Consider the following 19,583-nt stretch of genomic DNA (forward strand, 5'->3'; position numbering starts at 1 on the left):
TGAGAATCCCAGCCATGATTCCTGAGACACTTTGACCTTGGAGCAAATCCAATCAATCCAGTGCTTAATGAGAATAAACTGGAAGACAGATATAATGTTCTCACTGCTTCCTTCCCCAAGGAAATCCTTGAATGAGTCAAAGGATGAGGTGAAATTCCAGCCACCCTGTCTGAGCACAAGGTCAGTGCTGCTGGCCCCTAGAGCTTATGAAGAAGCCAGCTCCAAAGAAGAGGGAATGCAGTGACCTGCTTTCTCCCAAGGGGTCTCTGAACAAAGAGGGAGCTTATCTGTCAGGAGTGTTCTTGTAGAAGTTCTAGAATCACTGTTCAGTTAGGACAGGGACTCCAAGGCTGTCACTGATAATGTCTAGGGAATGCAAGGGGAGCTGATGGTCCTTCAAAGAGCTGAGGGCAGATCCAGTCCAAGAGGTACTAGTAGCCATTGAATAGGGACAGCTCAATCAAAACTCCCAAGAAAAAGGACCAGGGAGCCAACACACCTCACAGAACCCTCAGCAGATTTTGCCTTCCCCTTCCCTGAAGGGAGGAGAGCATCCTAGAAGTGGAAATAACTCATGCCAACAAGGAGCTCTGGTCAAAAAGATTCTTTACCCAGGTTCTATGAACCACAGTGGAGAATTGGGCAAAACTTATTATAACTGGTATAGAGCTTGCAACCTCACAGAGCTCTAGGCTATAGTACTTATCTCTTACAGGCTAGGAAAAGAAGTGAAACATTATTATGGAAAAAATTAGAAAGGCTCTACTAAAGCAAAAAATAAATACTTATGCCTTATGGCCTAGAAATTCCACTCCTGTACAAATGCCCAAGTGAAAGAGTGCTTGTGGCCAAACACACACAAAAAAATGTACAAGAATAATCATAGTAGTGTTATTCACAATAGTCTAACATGAGAAGCAACTAAAAAGTATACCAACAGTTGAATGGATTAATAATTGTGGTATGTTCTGGCAAAAGAATACTAAACAGCCCAGAAAGAAAAGAACCATTGCTACATGCATTACCACAGAGACTCTCACAGGCATAATGTTAGGCAAAAGAAATCAGAAGCAAAAAAGTATGTATGGCATGATTCCATTTATTTAAAGTTCAAAAACAGGCAAAACTAATCTATGGTGATAGAGGTCTGAAAAGTGGTTGTCCTACTGGGGGGCACGAAGGAGTCTGCCAGGGTACTTGGAAAGTTCTAGATCAGATATGGATGGTGGGTACATGGGAATATACAAAATGTATTGAATTAGTATACTTAAAAGCTGTGTATTTTTGATATGTAGGTTATACTTTAAATTAAAAAGAGATGTAATTTTTTAAAAACAAGGCAATTATGAGTATGCCTATTAACATATGAAACCGATTGGAAACCAAAGGAGAACACCAACAAAGTTTTTGAGAGCACTAGAAAGCCTAAGACAAAAAGGGACTGTGGCTGTTCACTGAGCAGGTAGTAGGCTGGGAGAGTAGCTCCTCCCCTAGGAAGGACATATTCTCCAGCGCCATCTTCACATGTGGCCAAGGAGAACAGTGAGAGTAAGCCCTCTCAGAGGAAGAACTAGTGGCCTGGGAAATTGTCCCCTGGAAACAGAAGTGAGACCTAATCAAGGGTCAATGGCCTGCAGAGGTTATCAGGACTGTACAACCAGTAGCTGCTGCAAGTGTCTAAAGTCCCCTTTCCGATGGGAGTAATTCCATCATTATATGTGGCATGTATGCAGGTTAGATAATTTACCATGGAGAGATTAGGTGGATCTGTCTCCAAATCAAGAGAAGCTACATCCAGAAATGATGTAGATACCCTCATAAGGTCCTCATCTTTGGATTCGATGTCATGACAGGATAGTAACTCTATGAAGTGGATACTATTATTATCTCCATTTTAAAAATGAAGAGATGGAGGCTCAGAGAGGTTTAGCAATTTCACCCAGCATTACAGAGCTAATGAGTGCTGGAGGCAGAATTTTATACAGACAATTTGGCTGCAGGGTCATCTAGTGGTTACAGATGAACTGGAAATTCTACCATCTGGTGCTTTAAATAATATTATTTAATAAATACGACATATTATATAACAATTAAATAATATTAAATTATTTAATATTACATATTATGACAATTACATATTAATAAATACTACATAACTTATGTTCACCAGTAAATACATAACTAATAACCCCATTTGATGTGTGAAAATACATCATCGTGTCCTTAAGACGCGTCAAAGATTTTTAGAAACACTTGAGAGAGCAAGGAGCATCATTGAGGAAATAATCATAAAAATAATTTTGCCCACCAAGATGAAGAGTGGCCTAGGATTAAAGCCAGAGTAAGGAAGCCAGATGCCCTGGGGTGGTAGGACTAGAAGTTTCACAGGCGATCACCCTCCTTGCAGTTATATGATTTCTTTCCTAGTATAACTCTATAAAGGAAGGTGGGCACGTTCTCTGTCCTTTCTGAGTAAACCAAAGCACATCTTCCAAAGGGCATTCTTTGCAGCAACATGAGCAGAGGGTGCTGTATGGAAGCACAACAGGGCACACAAAACATTGCAAATCTACAGGATGCTTCCTCTGAGACACCCGGCAACAGCACTTGTCACAACTGAGTCCCTAATCACCTTAAGAGGTAACAAGAGGAGATCTCCCTCAAAACACCAGATCACCTTGATAACACTTGAACAATCTTGAGATTTCCAGAGCTAATGCACAATAACAAACTCTGATTTAGCAAGGAGTGCCGCCTTGTTAGACACCTTCTGCTTGCTCTAGGTGCTGACTTTTGTGACTCTCTAAAAGAAAAGTAAAACAATACTTTTCTTTTCATCCTTGTTCCTCCTCTAGGATTGCATGGAAGAAAAGACTGAGCCAGCAACATCTTTGCAAAGAACACCAACTGGAAACAGATTCCTCATCAAAAGAACATGGCATCTGTCTTTCCCATGGAGTCAGGTGGATGTTTGCGGCAGGATTTGGGGAAGCAGCAGGTCACTGGCAAGGGCCCTCTGCAGTTCTTTTTACAGGCAACTGTGTTCAGGTGTTTTCGTGGCAAGCTGCCAGCCCAAAGGGCTAATTAATTGAAGGGCTCTCCTTGCCAGAGACAGTGGCCATTTTGACATCTCAGTTTGACACTTGAGTTCATGAAGACTCAGCTTTGGAAGAGCAGCTCTGCCTTTATCACGTTTGATCTCCCCAGTGGGAAAAGCTAAGTGCCCAGAGTTGCAATAATAATGTTAAGTACCAGTTTCCTTTGCCAAAAAAACAGTGCACTCTTTTCTTTATCCTTCCCTTGAGGAAAACTCCCACTGAGTTCTTTACTGGGTTCTCTGCTTATCTTGCAATTCTATACCAGCAGCACCGTTTTTTTTTCAACATACGTAGGGAGTTCTGCAAGTCTGCATGGTCTGTGGTTTTAAAAGAAAGCATTAAATTTAGACTCAACCTCAAACAGCAGGACACAGCTCAAGACCTTTTGTGACAATATTTAAAGCACTAGCAACTTGGGAAATTATTCCACTCATTTCCATGGGGCAGGCAAGGCTTTAAGAAGACCTTCCTCAAGCCCCTGACTCAGAAATAGTCCACCAAGCAGCCAAAACTTATTCAGTAACCCAGAAATGCATTTAGATGTTGCCTCAGTAAGAGTATTAAATGAAACAGGTAGAACAAGTTAGTGGCTCTCCCAGGGAAGGTTATTTACAACTTTTTCTCTGCTATCAAAGTATTTCATTTGTACATTTATTATAGAGTTTACCCTATTGGGATTCATTGATCCAAGTAATTTTATCTCCCCCAAACTAAACCATGAGCTTATTTATGACAGGGAGCCATTTGTCTTTTATCTTCCAAATAATCCCTGAGAGGCCTTCAATACGTATTAAATAATTAATTTATTGAGTCTAGGTGAATCCAAACCATCCTCTCAGCCAGGGCCTAATAAATTTGGTGTATCTGTGAGGGTAGGGGTAGGGTGGGGACATTAAAACAACTTACACTTTATTACTTGATGTATTATCAAAAACAAAGGAAGGAAGGAAGCAGCGAGTAGAAAAAGCTCAATAGAAAAATGAAAAAAAAGCAAAAGAGAAAGGAGAAAAAAGAGATTAAAGTTATTGAGATGCACAACCTAGAAATCATAATTGCAAAAATAACTTATAATAGGTTATACCTATTTCAAAAAGCCAAATATAGGCTCTTTCCCCAACATAATGAACATTTTGTGGTCAAAGCCTCAGTAATAGCGAAATGATAAAATGCTAAATCTTTTTGTTCATCCTTGAAATGAATGTATTTAAGCAACTACAACTTCCATAAATATAAGCAGGCTTCTGGCATCACACTAAATTTGCCTAATGTGACACTTACCTTTGCTTGGGCTGAGTAGAAACATAAACCTTAAACTATCAAAAACAGTTTGAGTAAGAATTTGGTAATAGGTTTGGAGCTTGTCCAAACGAAGGGAAGAGCTTCAGGATCTCTGGAGGCTTCAAACTTCATGAAATGTCACAAAATATACCTCTGGATGCCCATATTTTTAAAATAAAATAGTAAAATTAGCAATGCTTTTGTGACTTTAGGGTACGTCCTGAAATCCTCTACTTTTTTGATACTGTTAATGTTACTGACAGAATTAAGAAAAGGCAACATGAAACATAGCCCAAGTGGGAAACATCACAGATTCAGTTCAGAGTAGACTTTCACCAATGCCTTTTACCAGAGTCAGATAACACTTTTAAAATATCATTATGTAATCTAACAGAGCCCATATTCTATACATATTTCAGCAATCCCGTATTCTCAATCACTTTGCAATTGCTTCCTTACCCAATTTATTATCAATATTTGAAGACCAACAGTATGCAGAATGCAATCTATGTTAAATACTTTTCATGCTTTTCCATAACAAAGGCCCAGTCTCTATGAGAGCTTTGAAAGACGATATGTTGAAATGGCACACATGGCACTCTATAAAATACTGTATATTTTTCTTCAAAAATTGTTTTCAGGCCAGGCGCAGTGGCTGACACCTATAATCCCAACATTTTGGGAGGCCAAGGCAGGTAGATCATCTGAGGCCAGAAGTTCGAGACTAGCCTAGTCAACATGGCAAAACCCTGTCTCTACTAAAAATACAAAAAATTAGCCAGGTGTGGTGACACATGCCTGTAATCCCAGCTACTCAGGAGGCTGAGGCAGGAGAATCACTTGAACCCTGGAGGTAGAGGTTGCAGTGAGCTGCGATTGCTCCACTGCAGTCCAGCCTGGGAGACAGAGCAAGACTCCGTCTCAAAAAAAAAAAAAAAAAATTGTTTTCTACCATCTCAACTCCAGTATCACTTGTGACTTTTTTTTCATACTTATAATTCTTGCCTTATCAAGTAAAAGAAGAAAAACGGAGAATATGTGAGAAAATGTAAAGGTTAAGAACCAAAGGACATGAGAAAAAATTAGAAAGGAAATAGGGTGGCAAAATGCCATTCCTATGGCAAGTAGTAGACAGCTGTTGCTTTGCCTGCTTAGTATCAGCTCATCTCCTTTGATTTTCCTCTGGAGAACCAGCACTTCCTACTTTCGGTCCAGAGGTTTGAGTGACCCTGACCAGAGCCCCATCTCAGAGGTGGATACGTAACCCAGGCCTAGTTAATCAATATATTCCAACTCTCCAGACATTGTGATTTATTCATCAGTGCTGATTTGCCCAAATCAGGGCAAAAAGGGTCAATTCTGAGATTTTGCTTTGAATTATAAGTTCTTCTTCCAATAGTCAGTCAGTAGCTATTTTACTACTTCATGGAAAGATCCTATTGAAGAACAGGATCTGACAAAAGTATAAAGTATATAACCAAAGAAAGGCAGAGAGATTCCAAATGACATCACTTAAGAATCTGGATCCAATCATACCTGAGTCAATTATTCCTGGAGTTTTCCAATTATTTAGGTCACTTTTCTTAGGCCAGGTTGAGTTGGCTTATGCCATTTGAAATTCCCACAGTGCAAGTGCCCCCATGTGAGTAGATTCATACCAACCCTTCTGAAAAAGAGCAAGTATGTGTAGCTCCATTTCACTGGTGACAAAAAAATAAAAGCCATTTCTTGGGCAAGGGCTAAGCCACCTTCAGGGTCACAGCGCCTGGCCCACTCAATTTGCCTACATTGTCTTTCCATTCAAGAGGAAAGTTAAAACTCCACATAAAATGCATGACCTAACAAAATAAAATAATGCCATGACAGGCAAAAATCTCAGCCCTCACCACTTTCACCAGATTCAGCCATGAAGATGGACATTTGTTTTCCAGTAAGCAAATCCTGTCTCCCAATAGCAGGCACTTCCCTCAATTTGTCTGAGCAAAAGAAAAGAGAATAACCTGAAGAAACCTGTGTCAGGTGGTGTTTAATTCAACTCCTGCTATGTAACACATATTTCAAAATGAATTAATAAGTAGTATTAATATAATTAATTAGCGTTCACTAATGAGTTGATCAATAAATAACGAAGAGCTCTCACATTGATCTGGAATGCCATTAACCATAAGTGAAAACTACTTTTGTTACTCTCTTGTGTTCTTTATAAGTGGTTAAAAAAATAGCTTGAACTCTAGAGTCAGACAGCGTAGATTTGAATCTGGGCAATCTGCATCTGACTACTGGGTGACCATTAACAGGTTAATTAACCTCTCTGTGCCTCCATTCCATTATCTGAAAATAAAGATGGGAACAGAACATGCCTCATAAGGCTGTTGTGAGTATGAAATGTATTAATCCCTAAAAAGGGTTTATTATAGTCACTGGCACATAATAAACCTTCAATAAATGTTAGCCTTTATTATTTTTATCCACCCAGCCACACCAGCCTCCTTACCCTTCTGTATATGCCCCAGGAACATTCTGGTCTTAGTGCTTTGCACTGGCTGTTCCCACTGCCTAGAGTGCTCTTCCTCCAAAGATCTGTGTAACTAACTCCCGCATCTCATTTGGTCAAATGACAGCTTCTGAACAACCACCCTATTTAAAATTGTAACATGTGCCTCACCAAGAGCCTCCAAGTCTCCTATTTTTTCCCTTTACATTCACAGATACTATGCAATTAATTAATTTGTGTTTTGTATATTATGTCTCTCCTGCCAATAGAACATATTCTGAGGTGACAGGATTTTTTGTATCTCTTTTAGTCACTGATGTAAACTGGTACGTGAACACAGTAGCTCCTCAAAAAATACACACTGAAAGCCAGCTCGGTGGCATGCTTGTAGACTCAGCTACTCAGAAGGCTAAGACTGGAGGATGGCTTAAGCCAAGGAGTTTGAGACCAGCCTGGACAACATACTCCATCTCTTAAACGCACACACACACACACACACACACACACACACACACACCCTGTTAAAGGAATTACTGGTGCTTTTGTTACCACCACCACTATTTTCCATCACAGCAAGTTAATGAAACCATAGAGTTTTAGAACTAGACATGACCACAGAGGTCATCTCCAGGACAACTCCTTTTGTAAACACAGAAATAGCCCTCTCTCTGAGACACTGCATCCTGTTGACTCTGCCTTGCCTGAGCGTGCAGGAGAATTCACAGGTCCAGGTGTGCAGTCCATGGCAGGTATGTCTGGGTCACGTGGTACAGCCACCACACTGGCTCCTTAGTCTAGCAGCTCTGAGGTCACCATTGCATAACTGCTCTATCTAGTGGTTGGCTTGAGCAATGATTTAGGAGATTATAGCAATCAAAAAGGATGGAATTAAAATAATAAAGAAAAACAGTAAACAGGAGGAGAGAAGGAGGGATTGCTTTGACTCCACAGGTCATTTATGTAAACAAAAGAAAAATCACAAAGCTAAGCCACTGAATCAGAGGTTGCAATTAGCTCAATTGTAGAGGAGTGACTTGGTGCCATTTTGAGCCACAGTAGCTAGAGTGATCACTCTTAATTGAGGTAAATTAAGTATTCTGACTACTCCACTTTTATGAAAAGAGTTGCGAGCCAGTACAGAGATCCAATTTACATGAACTCTGCTCCATTTCTCATACTGACTCATATTTTAATTTTTCTCTGCTTCTTTTCACATCTAGCACACTTTGCTGTAGACTAAGAAAATAAGATAAAATACAGCTGGGCCTCCTCCATGGGTTCTGCATCCACAGATTCTACTAACAGCAGATTGAAAACACAGTATCTGAGGAATGTAGAACCCCTGGATTCTAAGGATCAATTTTACATAGCCATGGTTTCCTCAGGGTAGACTGTGGGACTTGAACCTCAGTGAATTTTAACATCTACGGAGGTCCTGGAACCAATACTGAGGGATGACTGTATCTCTATGAAAGCTCCCCCTCCAGAATACATTATATAAAATTAAATGCATGTGTGTGTATATGTACATGCACGTTAATAACTACTGCCCAGTCTTGATTATGTAAGATTCTGGAAAATCTGAAAAAAAAAAAAAAAAAAAAAAAAAAAAAAAAAAAAAAAAAAAAAAAAAAAAAAAAAAAAAAAAAAAAAAAAAGGTGAAAGGAAGGAGAAAAAGTTGCTACAGTGCCCTTGAAGCTCAATAATATAGCAACCAAGCAGAAAAACTCGAGGGAAACACAATTTACAGCCAAAAGCACAGCATAATATCTTTAGCACTTAACAAAGAAATGAGGGAAATCAAGTTAGTGATTATGCAGCTGAACTAAATAGTTTGTGGCATTTGCTCACAACAAAATTGCGAGAAAAAGTACTATTGTTAAATGCCCTTTTCAGGCACTGTTTGCAAGATTAGCAACACTCCTTTATTTCTGCTCCCCCTTTAAACTATTTGGCTGGCTGGAATTACTATGAGAAAAATCCATGTTTTATTTGTAGCTCAAAATAGCTTTTTAAAAAAGGTGTATGTGTGGGGAAGAGGGGGTTGTACTGCTAATTATTACTGTTTCCAATATATCCCTGAACCAGAGACTACAAAGGTCATAATCTTGAAACTTGTTTTCATGCAGATGCAGCCACAATAATTATAGCTCAAAGAGGATCAGAGCAACATATTCCATGACATTTGCCCTTAACTACCTTTCTTCTTATTAGCAATGATACTATTACAGACAATGACTGTATTATACATCCATAGGTCTAAATGTGCTGTTAATTCTGAAGTGACATTGACAATTATAGCAGCTGCCAGGAAGGAATAATGGGTATACCTAGCATTTGGCAGTGATATGGTTAGCAGTAAGGCCAATTCACAAAAATACCACACCCCAAAAGGCGCCAGGTAAAGCTACTGATGTGATTCTGTTGCTAAATTTTAAAAATTGAAGTTGTTAAACTGTAAACTTAAGATCACTACATTTTACTCAACGTAAATTTTACCTTAACAAAAATAGGATTATTATTTGTTTCTTGATTCTTGCTCAGGGTATTAAACAAAAGCAGGCATTGCATTTCTTCTGGCTATGCGACTATTTTCCACAACCAATTTTAATCCTATAAACTATGACTACTTGGTTTGACCTTGGGTATATGTGACTTTCCATATGAAAATTTCATTATCATAAGCCTAAGAATAAAAAATTCCTAGCCCAGGGATAACATTATAACATGGAGGAACTCACCAGTATTCACTCTACTCAATTATTTCCATGGCTACTACACTGCAAGCAAAGAAGTGCACATTTCCATAGTACTTCATATTTATCAGCCCAAATCCCCCATATGTTGAAATGCTTCCTTTCAATGAAAAGCCCACAAGTCCACTCCACCCACAGTATTGACTCCACCTGGCCCATACCACATTAATAAATAATATCTCCTCTAACATATTATAATACCAATGGTCAAAAGAGATTAACATTTAGAAAAAGCAATGGATATTTATTTATTTGTGGAAGGGATATTTTGTAATTTATTCTATATATCTAAGCAGGTAATAAGGTACTTTTTTCCTACCTGTGAATGTTCCAGGTGCTGGCACACAAAGACATACCAAAAGGGGACTCTTCCCCTTCCTTTCTCTTCTACCCCAAGCCTTACTCTGGAAGCCTTCGGTGAAATAATATCATGCCAAAGTTAAAAATTAATGAGCATTATTGAATGTCTACTATGTGCTCAAAAATGTGTTTGGTGTTGGAGATACAGAAAAGTACATTCATTGTATAGTACTGTTTGGAAGGTTTTATGCTTCATTTATTAAGAAATGCATTGCTTCTACAGAACTGGAACTTAAAACAATACTGAACTTGAGTCTATTTCAATTATTTAGAATTATCTTAAGATTAAAGAACCATCTGAGGGTATTTCTCCAGTGCCACTATGGTCCAAGTTTTTTCCAAATGCTAATGTTGGCCCAAGTCTACTGATGTACTTTCCTTGATATTGTTGCTCTGTTCGAGCAAAAAGGAAAGTGGGACTCAAAGCTACCAAGGCTCAAATTATTCTCTGTGAGCACAGAGATGAAATAATAATGACGAACACCTACTGAGACACTGTTCAAGAGTATTACATGGATCCAAAAAAAATTCAATCCTTACAACAATTCTACAGGTCAATATCATTCTTTGTCTCATTTTATAGATGAAACAAGTGAGGAATAGAGAAGTAACTTGGACGAAGTTGTAGAGCTCATCGATAGTAGAGTCACAGAAACAAAGCCCTCAAGCCTGCGCTCTTAACCCCTCTCAGGAGAGGAGGATGGAGAAGTGCAATGATAAAAACCAAAGTCAGGCAATAAGGCCTAAAAGGACAGGGCATGGAATCCAAAACCACAAATCCTTTTCCAGAACACTGCTAGGAGCTCTTTCTTTGCAGGGAGAGTGACAGCAAAAGAGAGAGGGAAGGAGGGATGTGGTGGGGGGTGAGGGAAGGGGAGAAGATTGCAACAACTCCCTTCTTTCAACAGTGATGCAACTTCCCATAAATTAGTGGCCTGTGTTGGCACACATGAAAAAAGACAGGAACTTTGCAATGTGTATATATCATCCTGTATCCAGCAGAGAGCCCTACAGCAAGTCAGCAAAAACAGCACTCTGCCAAAAATGAACCTTCACTGCTTCCAAAAATCTATTTTAGAAGTAAACAATGTTTAAATTTGTTGGAAATGATATTCTTTGCTGTGACTACTCCAGAACATGGCATTCTGTCATTCCAGAGGAGAACTGAGGAATTTCCTCCACGCTGACAGGGTTGACTTTGTCTTCATGTCTTTGCTCAGGGCATGGGAAGAAGCCTCTGTGACCTACCAGCATGAAAATTCTGCCAAGAGGCTGGGAGTCATGGGAATCTGATCAACCAGCTTTGTGGAGGTCACTGAACACCATCTAGATATTAAAACAGGAAGTCAGACACAATACAGTTTCAAAGGACTACGAGAGTAAATGTCTTAACCACTGATATTATTACCTTGAGTTGTGATTACCTAGAGACCTATTCATCAACATTGATGAAAAGGTTGAATCTTTCAACGGCCCATTAATTCTTTATTCTTAGTTATCTCTTCCTGAAGGAAAATTACTTTGTCTATGTGAACGAAGCATTATTGATGTCTAGTAAAAATTAAAACTTCATCCAGTGGGCCAAGGGACCACATGAGCACATTCTCCACAAATTCACACACTCACATCATCAGTAATAGCGAAGAGAACCCGAGTGAAAGCCAACAGTTGAAAGGAAGAGATAACACAGCCACCAATAATTCCACAAAATTACCGTGGCCAATGGACAGATTTCCTTTAGGAAGTCCCAGATATTCTAAAACCAATACTTTTTTATATGATAGGAATACATTTTCTAAATGTTGTTTTTCAACTATTTTTTTAAAAAAGTCTTTTAAATGAAATTTTTAAGCTATTTTTAAAAAGTTGTCATTTATATGGATTAAGATACCAGAAGTCCAGGGGGAGAGAGCAGGGGAAGGCACACAGAGAGAGAAACAGAACCCCCTTCCCCCAGAAAAGATATAATAAACCATCAAAATGGTAGCTGAATTTTAAAAATAAGCTTCCAACCTCAGGAACCTATTTCTATGACTACATACAGGGACTCCAGATGGAATTCTAGGTTACCATATGTAGATAGAAATTACAGCAGGATGAAGCATGGCATTTGATGCCAAACTGGAAACATCACTATTTTTTTATTTCGAGTAATTTGTGAAACAGATATCCCTAAACTTTAACCCATCCCTGGGATTCACTTTTCCATGACCTTCACCCCATCTATCACACAGACCTGTCTATCAATCCTATCCTACCTCTAACCTATGCCCCTGGGGTAGGAGTCACGAGACCTCAGAGAAGCGGTGAGGATATCCCTTTTGCACCTTCCCTGTACTTTCAAATAATTAAAACGTTGGAGGTTTAATAGTGCTATGTCAGAATGTCCCTGCACAAAAATTGCCGAGTCAAAATAACTAGGTCCAAACATCCCACACCAAGAGACGTAAAAATATCAAGATACAAAGATATAAACATCAATAATAAAACGGTGCATGAGATGCTATGGAGCAGGCTTGAGGAGCATTCTCTGGTGGCTCATCAATGCAACATGCATCTCCTAGATGTGAACTTTAAATAGAGTAAGATGCAGAGGTTGTACAGGGAATAAATGAGAAAATATGAATTAGGCCTGCCCTCTAAGAGTCTGACTGAAGCTTAATATGTGCCCTGGAGTAAGTCATTTCATGTTTCAGCACATTAGTTTTTTCCTCTGCAACCTGTTAACAATAACAGCTGTCTTGCAATAGACGGCGTTCAGTAAATGATTCTTAATGAAGGAGTGAATTCACTTATGTCCCTTAGATGTTCCTAGGTTTTCCAAATTAAGGAATAAACTGGTCTTTGGCTGAAAATAACAAGTGTTCTTATAACTCTATAAAGTTGTGTTTGGAGGCAGGCCTTGGGGGATTTGCTACCTCAGGCTAAACAAAACACTTCTATCTCCCCAGCTATCCATTAACTCCTTATGTTAGTGTAGAAATTCCCTTCATGAGTAAATCCAGAGTATAAATATTCTTTTCTCAACTCCTATAAAAAAGGGAATAAAAGATTATTTCTAATAACAAACAAAATGATACAAGAATAATGTCACACCAACTGATAATCATGTGTATAGCAAATCCATTCATTGAATAAATGTTAACTGAGTTCTTACTACCTGTAAGGTATTGTTTTACTATACCTAACAGAACCAGTCATTGTTCCTTTCCTCTAAGAGCTGATAGTTTAGGGGAAGGCCAGACTCATAAATAAGCATTAAAATCCAATGGGGAAAGGAGATAGTAAAACACTAAAAGCAATGTTTCTGGCGTCAGACTGCCTGAATTCACCTGGTAGCTCCAACACTTATATTGGAGTGTCCTCAAGCAAGTTCCTTAATGTTTGGAAGCCCCAACTGCTTTATCCGTAAAATGGTAATAGTAATTGCCTACCTTAAAGGGTTGTTATAAAAATCAAATGAAATAATCCATGTAAAGCACTTCTCACAGGGCTGTGGACACGGTAAACTTTGGACAAGGTGTGTGACTGTTGTTAGATTTTATATTAAGTGCAAAATATTATGAATCCAGTAGGTAAAACCTCTAGTCTTTCCTGAAGAAATAGAGATAGTCTTTGTAAAGAAAGTGACAATGTAAGGAATCTCTCCAGAAAAACAAAAGGGTTTTCCAGACAGACAAGAGGAAGAGGAAAGCATTAACAGTTTATACACCAGGCACAGTTATCCAAGAGTTTCACATTCTGGAACAGTCTGCTCAAGGCTTTTAGACTTCAACACCCAGGGCTGTACCAGGAAATGAGGGTGGAGAGAATGGGAATGGCTTCTGAAGTTAAGTTGAGACTGCAGACAACAGGAATAGGAACAACTTTGCAAGAGGAGTTGGAATTTATTTTGAATAAAATTGAAACCCCTCAGATATTTGTTAAGTACAGGTTTGAGAACACAGAAAATCTGAGAGAGGTCTTAGTTAACTTAGAAAGCTTATCTTCCCAAGGTTGAGGATGTGCACCTGTGACACAGCTTCAGGAAGTCCTAAAGAAACGTGCCCAAGGTGGTTGGGATGGAGCTTGGTTTTATACATGTCAGGGAGACATGAGACCTCAGTCAAGTACATTTAGGAAATACATTGGTTTGATCCAGAAAGGCTGGGACAACTCAAGGGGTAGGAGGGCTTCCAGGCTATAGATAAATTTAAACATTTTCTGGTTGATGATTGAGTTTGTCTGAAGACCTGGGATCAATAGAAAGGAATGTTTGGGTTGCGATAAGAGGTGGCAGAGGCCAAAGTTTTATCATCCAGATGAAGCTTTTAGCTAGCGAGCTTCAGAGGAAACATGCTGTAAAATGTTTCTTATCAGACTTAAAGTCTGTGTTGATGTTAATGCAGAGAGGTATAATGAGGCCTGTCCCACAGCAGTTCCCTTCATGGCCTGAACCAGTCTTTCAGGTTAAGTTTTAAGAGCCCTGGCTGAGGAGGAAGTCCCTTTAGATGGTTGGAAGGCCTTAGAATTTTATTTTTCGTTTACAGGTTTGATATAAACAGATGTGTTTGCTTTATTTGTTTTCCAGATGTGTTTATTTGTTTTCCAGAAAGTAACTTTCATAGTGTTTTGGAAAATGGAGTGGATATGGGAAACTTGGTATAAGGAAAGAGTGAGGAGGGAGTTGTCGGAACCTTTCTAAAAGGGGGGTAAGGAGGAAAGGGAAGAGATGACAGGGAGATTCCAGGAATGTTTCAAAATGAAATTTACAGGATTTGACAGTTAGTTGGATGTGAGAAGTAAGGGAAAGGGAGAAACCAGGAATGATATTGAAGTATGGTGAAGCCATTAACCAAGGTGGTGAATGTAAGATAAGACTGTTCAGAATGTAGAAAAAAATCATGTATACTGGACACGGTCTGTGGGATATCAAGGTGGAAAAGACCTCTAGTTAGTCAGCAGCATGGATCCTTGGCTCAGAAGATATTTCATTATTTGGGACACAGATTCAATAACAATTTTCTTAAGATAGGTCTCGTCTGAACAAACTAGATTGCCCAGAGATTGTTGATTATGTGAATGATGCTATCTATGTAAAATATTATGGGAGAGTAGCAATAGACTAAATAAATACTGTGAAAATAGTATAACTTGACATTAATAATATATTTACCAAAGTCCCTCTTTCTTTTTCTGCCCATAAAATAGACAAATAATATTTCTGTAAACACCTTTAAATGTTTCTTTTGTAAATGTTCTACCTCATGAATGGATAATATAGTTGTACAGACTCAAAGAGGTTGAACAATATCCTACTTCCCTACAAAAAAAGAAAAAAAAGAAAAAGTGACCAAAGTCATCTGATGGTATGGCCACATTTTAGTTTCCTGCTTCCATAACTCCTTTTTTTTTTGTCTTTGAGATGGAGTTTCGCTCTTGTTGCCCAGGCTGGAGTGCAATGGTGCCATCTTGGCTTACTGCCACCTCCGCCTCCCAGGTTCAAGCCTCAGCCTCCCGAGTAGCCGGAATTACAGGCATGCACCACCACACCCAGCTAATTTTGTATTTTTAGTAGAGACAGGGTTTCTCCATGTTGGTCAGGCTGGTCTTGAACTCCCGACCTCAGGTGATCTGCCCACCTCGGCCTCCCAAAGTGCTGGGATTACAAGCATGAGCCACCGCACCTGGCCTCTTCCATTACTCTTAACACATAAATTCCAGCCCTTCTTCCTTCTTTCCTATTGCAGGGCAAAATACGTCCCTCCATCAAAGGGGTAATTCTGTGCTTTAGAACCGGAAGTCTTCAATCTTCTCAATGATCTCACTCAAAGAATATTCCCCTCCTTCCTTGTGGATCCTTATCCCCCTTTCCCTTCCTACTGTTTTCTTTCTAACAACACTTAAACACTCAAATGTCTCATCACTGTAAAATACTCTACCTCAACCCATAAACCTACCCAACTACTCAATTCTCTCCTTCCTCTTATAACAAATTGCTTTTAGAAGACTCTATTTTACCATTTTTATTTCTTTATCCCCACTAAGTCCATCTTGCCCTGCAATAGGAAGGAAGGAAGAAGGGATAGAATTCATGTGGGTGAAAGTTATCAAAGCAGGGAGACATTTTTATTTCTTTTATCCCAGCTAAGTCCCAATTCCATTACAATCTGGCTTCTGTGTCCAACACTTCCATCTCAATAAAACCATCAAGCCTATGGTATTAAGAAAGCCAGTGGATACTTTTCAGTCTTTATTTTACTTAATCACTTAGCAACAGTTTTGGTACTTATGACTACCGCTTTTTTTTATTGACAACTATTGACTTGACTTCTCAGATATCACATTCTTCTGGCGTCTTCCAACCTCTGTGGCTTCTCAGTTTCTTTCTTCCCTCCAATATCCATAGTTTTCTCCCAGCTCTTACATGTTAACTTTCTTCAGGACTCTTGAAAACTCTCCTCCTTTTCACTTTACATATCCTCTCTAGGAAATCTCATCTATTTCCACTCTTTCAATTATTCTCTCTATGTATATTCCTCTCAGGGCCATATATCCAGCCCAGAATGCTTTCCTCAATTACAAATCAAAATGTCCAGCAGTCTGCTAGTCATCCTTACTAGATCTTACACACACCAACATATTGATATATACCAATGTGAACTCTCAACTTCTTCCCTAAATATGGTCCTCTGCTAGTAGTTCCTGTCTCAGAAAATAGCACCAATATTCTCACATTGGCCCATGTCAGAAATCTAAGAATTGACCTTAGCTACTTCCTCTCCCATATATCCAAACTATCATATACTGTTGATTTTAAGAAACACTCAAATGTTTCTTGATTCCCCTCTGCTATTATTCTGGTCTGGCTACTGCCATCTCTTGCCTAGATTATAGCAGTAGCCTTATACTTAGACTTCACGTCTAAATCTTGCTTCTTCTGTCCTTCAGTAACCAAGTGATCTTAAAAATCATATGTCACACACACTTACTTTCCCAAATTCAAGCCCTTAAAAAATGTCTCATTACCCTTAGAATAATTTAAACTCTTAATATTGTTGTATCAGGCCTTCATTGCTCATCTTTTCAATTCAAATTGTAATTTTTCAGGCACTCCGAACTTTTTATAGTTCTTCCCCTCACCTGTAGATATTCACACCTGCTGTTCTGTCACCATTTTGTGCTCATGCAGCCAAATCTCATTCATTCTTTGGATTGCTGCTTGAACACCATTTCTTCAGGGAAATTTTTCCTGACCCCTGGATTAGGTTCTCCTGGGATCCCATGAACTCTCAACTTTATTAATGAATATCAATAAGTTCTACTCAGGTAAAGATCATGCATTTGTGACTTGTTCATCATGATAGTCTGATGCATGTCACATAGCAGATGTTCTGTGAATACTTAACTGATTAGATGGATAAAATTGAAGTTATAGAAATTGACTATGCTATGCTGATTTGTGCATGACATCAAACTGGGAGAAATAGTGAATAATCTGGGTAAAAATTTCTAGGTAATTCAGAAAACTGATTGATCAAAAAAAATGTTCTTTTTTTAAGACGGAGTTTGGCTCTTGTTGCCCAGGCTGGAGTGTGAAGGCACAATCCCAGCTCACCACAACCTCTGCCTCCCAGGTTCAAGTGATTCTCCTGTCTCAGCCTCCTGAGTAGCTGGGATTACAGGCATGCACCACTATGCCCGGTTAATTTTGCATTTTTAGTAGAGACTGGATTTCTCCATGTTGGTCAGGCTGGTCTCGAACTCCCGACATCAGGTGATCTGCCCACCTTGGCCTCCAAAAGTGCTGGGATTACAGGAGTAAGCCACCATGGCTGGCCCCTGATCAAAATTTTAAAAACTAATAGGAATAGCTAAATGTCCTATGTTCATATTCAAGGAATCATTTACATAAATATAAAAGAAAGTCCTGTTAAAATATAAAAGAAAGCAGCTAATGTGAAAATGCCTTAAGGCAAGGACTTCAAACTTCACATAGCCAACAGAAAGATTTGGCTCATATTGTAGAAACTGATGCCATCTTACACTGCAGTAGTACTACACTTAATAAAAGCTATAGCTTGCTTCGCATCATAGCCCATACCTTACAATGTACCTGGCATACACCAGGTGTATAAACAGAGCTTGTTGAATGTAGAGTGATATGTCCCATGATGCTTTATCCCAGGCAGATCCCAACTGGAGATAACACACAATTCTTGACATCAATAACAAAGATTGTGTGAGCAAAAAAACAAAACAAAACACAAAGGATAACCTTGTCTAGAGGCAATAATAATACTGGCAATATAACATTCACTACGTGTCGCATAATTCTGTAATCATTATATATATATATATATATATATATATATATATATAAATTTATATACTATATAAGATAGGTACAATTATTGTACCCATTTTGCAGATGATAAAAATAAGGAACCAATAGGCTATACAACCAACCCAAAATCACATAAGTAGTGAGTGGCAGAGCCAGGTTTCAAAACCAGACAACGTGATCTCATAGTCCATGCTCTTGGAAATCAATCATATCAATGTCCCATTGAAATGAAAAAAGGAAAATTGTTAGCCTGGAGATGAGGCAAAAAGGAGATTCAGAAAAATATTTTAACTGGCTTCATACTTAAATATATAGGAAGAAATCTAAAGGAGGCAGCTATTGGTTCAGTAGAATAAAGAACTTTCTAACACTTTGGATTGTCTCACTAGTGCACATAGTGAGACTGACTATGTGTCATTGGGTTCCCTGTCAATAGAATATTCAGTTGAGGGGTAGAGGTCCATCCATAAATAATGTCAATGGCAATCCCACCCCAGTAGAAAGGTGAGTTTAGAGGTCCCAGAGAATTCCTTCATTCTTTAAGATCTATAATTCTAAAAATAATACATGGTCTCCATTCTCAGGCATCACACAACCCATTTCAGAGAACAAAACAAATGTAGCATAATTCAACTAAGATGGAGATTTAATAAAACAGATTTTAAAATGATCAAAATAATGAAATGAATGGTACTTAGAGCAGCAGGCCCTCACACTACCTTTAAAGGTAACCCTGCTACCTACTTCCATATCAAGCAACATTAGAAACAGAAACTGCATAGCAGACAGTGCCATAATGTGAAATTCTAATAAATGCCAAAGAATCATATATTATGCACAGGTCAAGTCTATATACACCTGGTTTTCTGTATCAATAGATAGTGTCAAAGAATTTGAGTTATTTGGACTATGAAGCTACTTCTCTTCACCTCAAAAGGAGAATATCTAGCTAAATCTGAGATTAAAGAAGTGGATAAACATGACCCCTGGCCTGCAAAAGCCAGGAACTAGACATGAGGCTATAGCAGGCAGTCTTCAAACTTGATCTATTATAGGGATGTCTTCTATCAAATGCTAGTGAAGCTAATCCTTTTGCAAAGCATGACAGCTTCTCAAGCTTAACTGTGGTGAATCCAAACCAGATTTTTATGCTATATGATCAGCTTTCAAAATAAAAAATTATTTTTACATTGTATTAGGTTTACATTTATTAGATTTAAGTTTGCAAATAAATATATAAAAGCCTGCAATGCAGTTTATACAGCATTCCC

The 19,583-nt window shown here is 38.6% G+C and overlaps 1 protein-coding gene across 2 annotated transcripts in view; it reads right to left on the bottom strand.

The window, feature by feature from the left end:
- RASGEF1B (RasGEF domain family member 1B) overlaps positions 1–19,583 on the bottom strand; it is a 634,161-nt gene that overhangs the window by 390,066 nt on the left and 224,512 nt on the right. The gene's annotated exons all lie outside the window — the stretch shown is intronic.

This window comes from Cebus imitator, unplaced genomic scaffold (assembly GCF_001604975.1).
Source record: "Cebus imitator isolate Cc_AM_T3 unplaced genomic scaffold, Cebus_imitator-1.0 Scaffold64, whole genome shotgun sequence".
NCBI lineage: Eukaryota > Metazoa > Chordata > Mammalia > Primates > Cebidae > Cebus > Cebus imitator.